The sequence below is a fragment of the Megalopta genalis genome, chromosome 4, assembly GCF_051020955.1.
Source record: "Megalopta genalis isolate 19385.01 chromosome 4, iyMegGena1_principal, whole genome shotgun sequence".
NCBI lineage: Eukaryota > Metazoa > Arthropoda > Insecta > Hymenoptera > Halictidae > Megalopta > Megalopta genalis.
Genome location: NC_135016.1, coordinates 12925195 through 12935216, shown reverse-complemented (window position 1 = coordinate 12935216; position 10022 = coordinate 12925195). Strand labels below are relative to the sequence as shown.

The 10022-nt window shown below is 34.9% G+C and overlaps 1 long non-coding RNA gene across 1 annotated transcript in view; it reads left to right on the top strand.

The window, feature by feature from the left end:
• Positions 1-1656: 1656 nt before the first annotated feature.
• LOC117223366 (uncharacterized) overlaps positions 1657-10022 on the top strand; it is a 122686-nt gene continuing 114320 nt past the window's right edge. The window contains exon 1 of the long non-coding RNA XR_013033230.1: positions 1657-2165. This is a non-coding gene — a long non-coding RNA (uncharacterized LOC117223366). The remainder of the gene's footprint in view (positions 2166-10022) is intronic.

Here is a 10022-nt window from a genome sequence, read left to right as displayed (position 1 = left end):
TATATTTTTGTGTAATTTTATATAAATTCGTATTTAAGTTTTATTATATATTAATATATAATTCTAAAATGTGTATTATTTTTAGTTATAATAGAGATTATTGATAGAAGCATAAATTTTAGTGAATTTTTAATAGAAATATAAATTGTAGCGAATTTTTAATAGAAGTTTAAATTTTAGTAGATCGTTAATAGAAGTTTATATTTCCGTAGATTTATATATATATATATTAGAGTTTCTATTAAAAATCTATTAGAATTTAAACTGCTATTAAAAATCTACTAAGATTTGAACTAAATTCTAATAGATTTTTAATAGAAACTCTAATTGACTCCTCAATATAAAGCATGAAATTGCTGACAGAGAATGTAGTCGCAACGATACGAGAACTTCTCGATTAAATTTTCAATAGAGTCAGCCAAGTAGATTCTCCTCCACCTTCTTCATTACTCAAAATGTAGTTTTCCATAAAAATGGCACTTTATGGTAAATGTGTGCAATGTCCGGAAAACCAGTCGGTTTAATACTGTTCTCTGTTGACTGCAATTACCCATTCATTAACAACTTCGAAATCTATTTGCTGGCGAGATTATCATACTGCGCCTGGAACTGAACATCCTTGAAGTAACAAGATTTGTTACTCGATGATCAGTTGTTCAGCACTTTTAATTCACTATTGAAGCTATAGCGAAACAATCATGAGATAGTGTACGTTTCCGTCGAGAATTATTCTTTCCGCAAAGTTTCCAAACGAAGACAAAAGCAAAATTTGTTCACTTCGAACCTTTCAAATCAGTCGTTGCAGACTTTCGTGCTTCGAAATCTCTGCTTTAAAACTACGAAACTTCACTGCTTATTTCAGGGTAGAAACACAATTATCTTCGTCGAAGTTTCAAAATTTCCCGGAGCGAGAGCCCGAGATCTAGTTTCCAGGGCAGTCAATTTTCAAAATTGGCTGTTAACCGTTTTAATTCGAAGTTTTCGCCAGACCGTGACGAAAATTGCTGTGACAGGAGGGCGTCGAACACAAGATTCATCTTTCTCTAATTTCCTCATCGCAGGGACAAATATAAAGTTTCTTGCTGCAGCGTAAACCGGTTACTCTGATCGAGTTTAAAAATTGACCGGAGCAGAAATCCAAGATTTGATTTCGAAAGCAGCCAGTAAATGAAAACATTGTCTCTCGACCTTCGTAACTCGATGTTCTGCATGTCGAAAATTGCTTCAAGATTTTTCGCCAAATTTCCTCGACCCACGGGTGCAACTAGGGTTCAAGATTTTGCTGCAGGTTTTATTTAAAATCTCATCTTTATCGTACGATTTTTCGGTCGATTTCTTCATAAATAAACAGTAGATAGCGGCACTCGCGTTGACCATGGAATGATTAAACAAAATCGTTCAGACGGAATTGTTTCTTTCTTCAAAAAAGAGCATTGACATTTTTCTCTTGCTTTTCTTCTGATTAAAAAATTGTGCTTCATATATATATATATATTAGTGCAACTCCATTAACCTTAAAATTGTGGTAAATAACTGATAATATATATATTAGTGCAACTCCATTAACCTTAAAATTGTGGTAAATAACTGATAATATATATATATTAATAATAATATTATATAATATATATATAATATAATATATATATATATTATCAGTTATTTACCACAATTTTAAGGTTAATGGACTTGCACTAATTAGCTCTTCTGAGCCGTCCGTATGATCTGTTGCGTTATTCTAGTCATCAATTTCCGAAAGCAGCGAACTTTCAAAATAGATCTTCGACCTTTCGAGTTCAAATCACGGCAACTGTTAGCCTAACAGAAGATCATCGAATACAAGACTTTCCGCTAATTTCCTCCTTCGTCGCGGTGAACTTGATCGCTCAAGGTTCCCATTTAAAAGCGTAATTCCCGTCTAATTTTAATAAGACGGAAAACGTGGCGATTCCTCCTCGGGAGTCCTCTATTAACTGGGATCGGTCTCGATCGATACCGGGCGCGGGTTGAAAATTAAAGAGCGCACTATTGTGAGAGAACATCGGAAGTAAATTCTCGCGAGTGATGGGGGAGAATTGATGAGGATCGATGTCGGGCAACGGCGAAGAAGAGAGAGAAAGAGGGCCGTGGAGAGAAGGGGAGCATCTTTTTGTTCGACGAGATCGGTGAGTACGAATGAAATCACAATTTTATCGGTGAATTTAAACGTATACGGCGCGACACAGTGGGGCATCTGCCCGATTTCGCTGGCCAAAATTATTTTGTTCACTTAACGTGTCTAAAATGTGCCTACTCGTTTATCTATAGTATCTTGACTTCGACAGAATAATTGTAAACAAATAAAAATAATACTGATTATATTCAAATGAAAATGAAAATGATTATATTCAAATAAAAATAATTACATTCAAATAAAAATGATTATATTCAAATAAGAATAATTGTATTCAAATAAAAATAATTCTAAGCAGATACAAATTATTAATAAGATATTCAAAATATCATTTTATTATTTAATTAATTCGAATCGTGTTCACTTATTTATTTATGATATTTTAACATAGCGGGGCTAATTTTGAACATTAAAAATCAAACATTATTATCATTTGCATTGTATGAAGACTATATAATTATTAGAAAGCACGTAAATAAAATTGAAAACAATCAGAAATAACTCGAAGATCATGAAGAACCAGGTGAAACTATAAAGTATTACAAATTGTTACAAATCATTGCAAGATATTACAAATAACTGGAAATAGCCGAAAAAACTAGAAACAATCGAGAACTACATTACTTTACTTTTTGCATTGTTAACAGAAACCATTACGGTTTCCAATGACGCAATCACAAATATCGGAATTTACATGAAAGCCTACAAGTTTCTTGCATGGAGATTCTACGAATGGGAAACATCGTGATGAAAATTACAGATCGAATTTTATTTAAAAAATTCAATACCTCTAATTGAATGTTTTTAAATATAAGTAAAATTATTGTAACAGCACAGTAACCGGGGGATAGGGGTGGCACAGTAACCAGAGGGTGGCACGGCAACCAGAGGGTGGCACAGTAACCGGGACGGGGGTGGTACAGTAATTGACACACTTACCCTAATACTCCACTGTGCGACATGGATCGACGGTGGTTCGGACGCAACAGGGTGACATGTGCGATCCGAATGTGTGCGCCGCGAGGCTTCGCTTTGAAACCGATAGACCATAAATCGCGTGCGCCAGACCCAAGATTACAGGACACCGGCGGAAAGCTAATGCAATACATACATACTTACTTTGTCGAATAACGCGCGCGCAAATTGTCGGCGCGCGTCCGTTTGATTACCGAGCGATTACAGCCCCCGGCCATTCCGCGGTTCAATAAAATGATAAAGCGTGTCCGAAGGTAGCCTAATTTTTCTTTATTTTCTCGATTACACGCGCCAGCGCCGCCATGATCGGTGCTCATGTTTATGCAGGTCCTTGCGCGGAGTAATTTCGCGGGAATCAAACGGAGATTTGTTCGGGCTAAATGCACTTAATGCGCTCGCCGACGCTCGACCGTGCGTAAATCAACGGAATCCCCGGCGCCGGTGTGTATCACCATGTCGGAATTACTATTTTTGAGACCTCTGGGTTTCTTCAAGTCGCTCCGTTAATGCGGAAGCCTGCGAAATACGAGCGGTTCAATTATTTACGCTTTTAAACCAGTGTTCTAGTGATTGCTTTTTTGGTTAACTTCCACTGGGATTCCTTCGCGAAGATAATGTAACACCTTTTCGCATTTACCAGTCGCATTTACAAGGTTTACTTATGCGTGTTGTAATAACGTTTAACATTTTTTTCGGTCAAGAAAAGATAAAGTGATCGAATTTCAAAAAGATTCCACCGTGCCCATGATTGACATTTTATTCATCTGAAATGAAAAACCGTGCAAGATTCTTGATTAGTATGAATTTCGCTATGGCAAATACTAGGACGAAAAAAGAAAGTCGATAATTAAAAAAATATCGTCGTTTTGAAGGATCATAGATTTTTCTTATTATTAGATCTTTATGCATTTATGGTATATCCATGTGGATGTGCATATTTAACAATAATTGATTGTGTCATTGCACTATGTTAATCATAAGGAGAATTTTTTAATTGATTTAAAAAAATTTGACTCTCTTTAGATTTTCATTAAAAAATTCGTGAACGCGTGGGAGTCTTATTGTTACTATTCGTATTTTTAATTAATATTAGATGCAGTATGACTCTGAATACAGAATGCAGCAATTTATTTAATCGTTGATTCTTGAAATTGTTTCATAAGTTTGCAAAATGTCAGCAGTTCAATTATTGCTATTTATTTATTTACTAATGCTTTAAACTTTAAAATAGTATTAATTGATTTTAGGTCTAATATAAATCTGAATTTAGCAAGCAACAATTTAATCAATGTTTCTTGGAATTATTTCATACTGCATTACTTGTTGTCAGAAACGTTTATACTTTATTTAGGGCATGTTTGTGTAGAAACTTTCTTTTCTGTGGTTTTTGAAACGTATCTTTCCAGACTAAAATATACATTTGAACGTTTGAATAGGAAACGAAAGAATTAGTGTTAACAATATCCATTTTCAGCATTGCATACTGTGTGAATTTAAAAAGCGCGATACAATTTAATACGCTGATGAAAAAATTTGTAACATATATAGCGAACACGTTTTTAGCGCAATGAAGTAACATAGGTGTTTCTGCGATTTTCCATATCTCGGAACGGAATTTTTTGCTTTTACATTTTACACAGACCAAAAGCGGGTCGGTCGATAACATTCGATATCAAAGAGATGAAAGTTCAAATTGAGAGTGAAGTTTTTAAATTAAATCCTCGAAGATTTGTTAAAAATGGAATTACAAAGCAGATTGATCGATCGGAGAACGTCATTGAGAACGATGGCCAATTAAAATTCCCTGTAACTGGACTACAAACTTAATTTTATGATGGAGATTTGAAAGACAGGGGATAAATGAAAGATTATTCCTCAATTAATGCTGCCAGTTAATTAAAAAATTAAATCGAACTGTATTGGGTTCGATAATTCATAAATAATAATTCATCACGTCTGTGCACAACGTTGCACGGTACAATTGAGCCGTTTATTTTGAAAGTGGCATAAGTCACTTTACCGTAATGAAAAGTGTTGATTTTTTAATGTTTATACTAAATTATTTATACTGAGAAAAATATCAGTATCCTGAGATAACAAATGCAAGTAAATGTTCTCGAAAGTTAGCATCCATATTTTTAAACGTGTTAAAACGCAAACCCTTAAATATATCGACTTAAAAACAAAGTGACTTATACCACTTTCAAAATAAACCGCTCAATTATTAGTCAAAATTTCTCCAAATCACTTTCGAAAAATCCTATAATATTTCGAGAAGTGCAATTTGCATTACAGAGATGCATTTTTTTAAAGTTCATATTTCATCGTATTCGAACCTTCAACAGGCAATTCTGTCACCCATTTTGTGTATTAATTTTATTATAGCTATCGTAAACTAAACAATTTCTTATTGTTATTTGACAACGTGATCAATTATTTGACAAGACAGTAATATCAGCGTCTAATTAATTTGAATTTTGCCGTGAACTTTCTATTCTTCGCTGAAAGTTAAATTGCACGCGAATTTCAATTGTCGATATTACTTTATTCTCCCTGCGAAATGTAAATATTTGATTCCTTTTTCACTTTCGTACGGTTTTCTTTCACCGCGATTGCTCACGCTGGAACGCGGTATGCTCGCACGAAATCTACAGTCCGCTCATTAAACTTTATCAACCTTTTTACTATAATGAGTTTTTCGCAAGCGCGTGCGATACGTATCCATAAAATTTGTAGTCCGGCGTCATGAAACCAAAGCAAAGCCGCATTTCACGTATACCTTTTTTTCCCCCTCCATTTTCGTGTCTGCAAAGCAGTCGTGAGAAATATAAATTTGAGTATATGCACCTGGCGCAATTAGTAGATTGCATTTATGCGATTCCTAGTTCGTCGGGGATAAAAAACCGAAGGAACTGATTTCCTTTTAAAAAAATCACTCGCCACGATTATTTCGTTCCATTTCATACGGGCAGGTGTGCACGTTCGTAAATACTTCGCAGTTCGCTGTTCAATAATTATTATAGATTTACGAGGTTTAATTGCAGAGCGTGGAATTTCGAAGAAAATACAGTGTATATTCCCTTGCCGTTAAATCGCGTGACTCGCGTGCGGCTCGCGAAGCTTTGAATTTAGGAGTCCATTGACCTACATTACATGTCCGAGCACATTTTAACGTATCCACCATCCCATGACCCATATGTTGGATAAAATGGTTTTGACGCATGGGCGTGCGAGCAACATATGGCACATGCGGATGCATTTAACTTATTCTAGCCTGTTTCACGGAACGTGTGAACAGTTTTCCACAGTTCTATTTACGGGAACCATTAAAATCTAAAGACTTCTTTAACGCGGGGAACACGATACGCGCATTGAAGATACGAACATTTCCAAAACAAAAGTCGCTTTCATTTCGGGAAAATGCTGCACTAAAATCCAGATCCTTATTTCAGAGAAATAGTACGCCCAAAATCCATTTTCATTTCAGCTTTCAGCTTTAAGCAGAGAATTCATGTTTATGTCAGAAAAATAGTACACTGAAATTCACAATTTTATTTCAGATAAATGCTACAACAGAATTCATTTTTATTATAGGAGAACAGTGAAATCCACTTTTATTTCAGAGCGATATTACGGTATAATTAATCTTTATTTACAAAATATGTTACGGCAAAATTCATTTTCGTTTACGCAAGATAGTACACCGGAATTCATTCTTATTTAAGGAAACTAATATATCGAATTTAGTTATTATTTAAGAAAAATAGTATAGCAAAATTAATTTTTGTTTATATGAACTAATGTAACGAAATTCACTTTTATTTATACAAAATAGTATCATCTCAAAATTCAGTTTTATTCAAGCGAAATAATACACCAAAAACTCTCTTATCCATAAATTTCACATTTAAACAAATCAAATGAAATAAAATGATAATTGCTTTAGTTTCATAAATAATTTAATAGTAAGTACGAACAAGCCTCATTAATTCAAATCAGAACTACGAATAAGTCTTCTTGCTTGCAAAAACATAGACGAATACTCGCAATAATGAAAATATGCAAAAGTTGAAGACTGTGATAAAGAAAATATTAAATTCTTCAATGTCATACTGAAAAAAATTGTTCAAATATTTAATGTCACGATTGTTTTGGCAACGAGACAAACAGAAGGTACTCCGACAATGAATGTCTTCCATTGAAAATTCAATAACAATGCATACGATGCTTTCTTGTCGCACGAATTTAAATAAAATTTTTCACGCGAGTCTGGCATTTCAAATAAAATTGTTGCTCATACGAGGTCTCGTCATGTCTGGACGGCAACAGTGACGCGATAGTTCCCGATAGATATTGCAGGCCAGAAAAAAAGATTTTAATTTGTCGGACAGTGTAATGGACGACGCGCGGGAACGTCGCGAATGAATGGCGACGCGGCGAGAGAGCGGTGTATCCGGCGCTCGCGAAAAACAATATTGTTGTATTAAAAGCCCTCGCTCCGTTATTACTTGAAATGGGTCAAACGCGGCTGGATGCCGACTCGGCGAGAGTTAAAGAAATCATACAGGTCAGTTGCCAACTCCGGCGAGCTTATTATTGTTGTGTCATCCGCGGGCTGAAAAGGCCCTAGACGTAATCCATCTTGGGAAGCTAAAAGGATGACACGTTTAACTCCATTCAGAAAACCAGACCTGTCACGTGTCACAATCACGGCGCGAACACGGACGCGGACACGTCAAACTGCACACGTTCGCTGATTCTGCCCAATCGCGTGCAGAGTTCGCGATTCGCGCTTAAATATTAGCCCGAGAAAAACAGGTCGATCGATGCGTTATCGGGTTGAAGTGTGACAGCCCCGAGGCGGAATCTTCTTTCTCGACCTTTATCGAAGAACAATCAACCCGCCGTTGTTTTCTCGTTTAACAGAGAAAAGTTTACTGTACAGGCAATTTTGTACGTCCGAGTTTCCTCAGAGAATTTGCCGATTTTTCGGAGATCATCGTCGATGCGATTTCTCGTCCGTTCGCGAAACCGAGATCGTTGCGAAACGATCGTCGCGCTTTCGTTTCTACCCTCGGGCTAATTATCGTTGTAAAAGCAACGCGACTTTCGTATTTATCACGGATGAATTATTATCGATGCGATGTTACACTCTCAGATGTCAGATCGTGATAGAATGGATTTTATAGTTTTGTTTTCATCCTGAGGCTAGTCGCGTTGTGGCAAACGAAACGAAATTTTTCTGCTCGTCGTAGAGAAATTATTATGGACGCGATTTTATTTATTACGGATTACGGTTGAGTCGACGTTGCGTTTTTGTTTCTGTCCCGAGGCGAATCGAGCCGTTGAAAGCTGAAAAGTCGATGAAATTAGTTTACGGATAGTGAAGCATGATCTAAATGTTCTGTCAAATGCGATAACATAGAACGTTGTTGCAGCTCTTTTATCTAAGAGTAAAAGAGCTTTAACTTGATATAATAAAAAACGACGAAATAAAATATTAAATTAAATATGATTTAATCATATTTATTCTGACAAAAAATTGATACACTCTACTTTTGATCTACATGACTCAATCGTTGTTGTAAAAGCCACGCGATATTCCAACTTATCACAGAGAAATTACTATCGATGCGATTTTATTCATTTGAGATTGTGATAGAATGAACATTATGTTTTTGTTTCTTACCTGAGACAAATCACTGATGCAAAAGCAATGTAATTTTTCATTTATCAAAGAGAAATGATTATGAATGCAATTTTATTCACTTGAAATTGCGACAGAATGTAAAATTTCAATATTTGTTATTGTCCAGTGATTAATCGTTGTTGTACAGCCAATGCAATTTAATCTTGTTATTTATCACAGACAGTCTTATCGATGCATTTTTGATCATTCGAGATTGTGAGAGAATGAATTTCATATTTTTGTTTCCACAAAAAATATAAAAGCAATGGAATTGGATTTTGCTATTCATCGCAGAGAAATTGTACGTTACACCTGCATATTTCTATCAGAAAGCTAATCGTTACAGTATAAGCAACGTGATTTTCCTATTGATAGACAGAAAAATGATCATCGATGCAATTTTGTTCGTTTGAGATTATGGTAGATTGGACATCGCAACTGTTTCTTCGCCCCAAGGCTAATTCGTTACTGCATAGGCAGTGTAACGGGATTTTAATATTTATCGCAGCGAAATTATTATCGATGCAATTTCGTTTATTTGAGATTACGGTAGAAGAGACTTTGCACCTGCGTTTCTGCCCTAAGGCTGATCGTTGTAAAAGCAATGTAACGCTTTATAATTTGCGGAAGAACTGCTTAGTGGAAGATGTTTCCAATTTGTGCGACATGAATCTGTGTCGTCGTGAAAAGGATTATCTTATTATTATAGGTTGAGTGTGTGATCGCTTTGCTTCTGACCTTATGTTTTTGAAAATAACGTCTTCGCTAGATTAACATGACTTTTTATTTTTACTAATAATAAATATTTTACTAAATAGTATATTTGATAATATATATAAATATAATAATAATATATTGAAATAATATATTTTACTAAAACGTTCTTCTATAGTTATTTTTATAGTCGTAGCGTAATAAGTAAAAACTAGTATTAGTCACTGTGTTATCATTGCATTGCTTATCGAATAATATTGCCGCATAAATTTTTCTTTTATGCTAAAAGGTAATTTCTTTAACGTAGATGTAGGTCGTCAAAGAAAAATGTGTTGAACGTTGTTGATAAAATCTATCTGCATATAAATCTTCATCAAAGAAATAGAATTATTCAAATTAGCCTGCGCTATAATTAAAAGAGAAAATTCTTCAGAATAGCCTGAAGAAAATGTAGATCTATGATAAAAGATA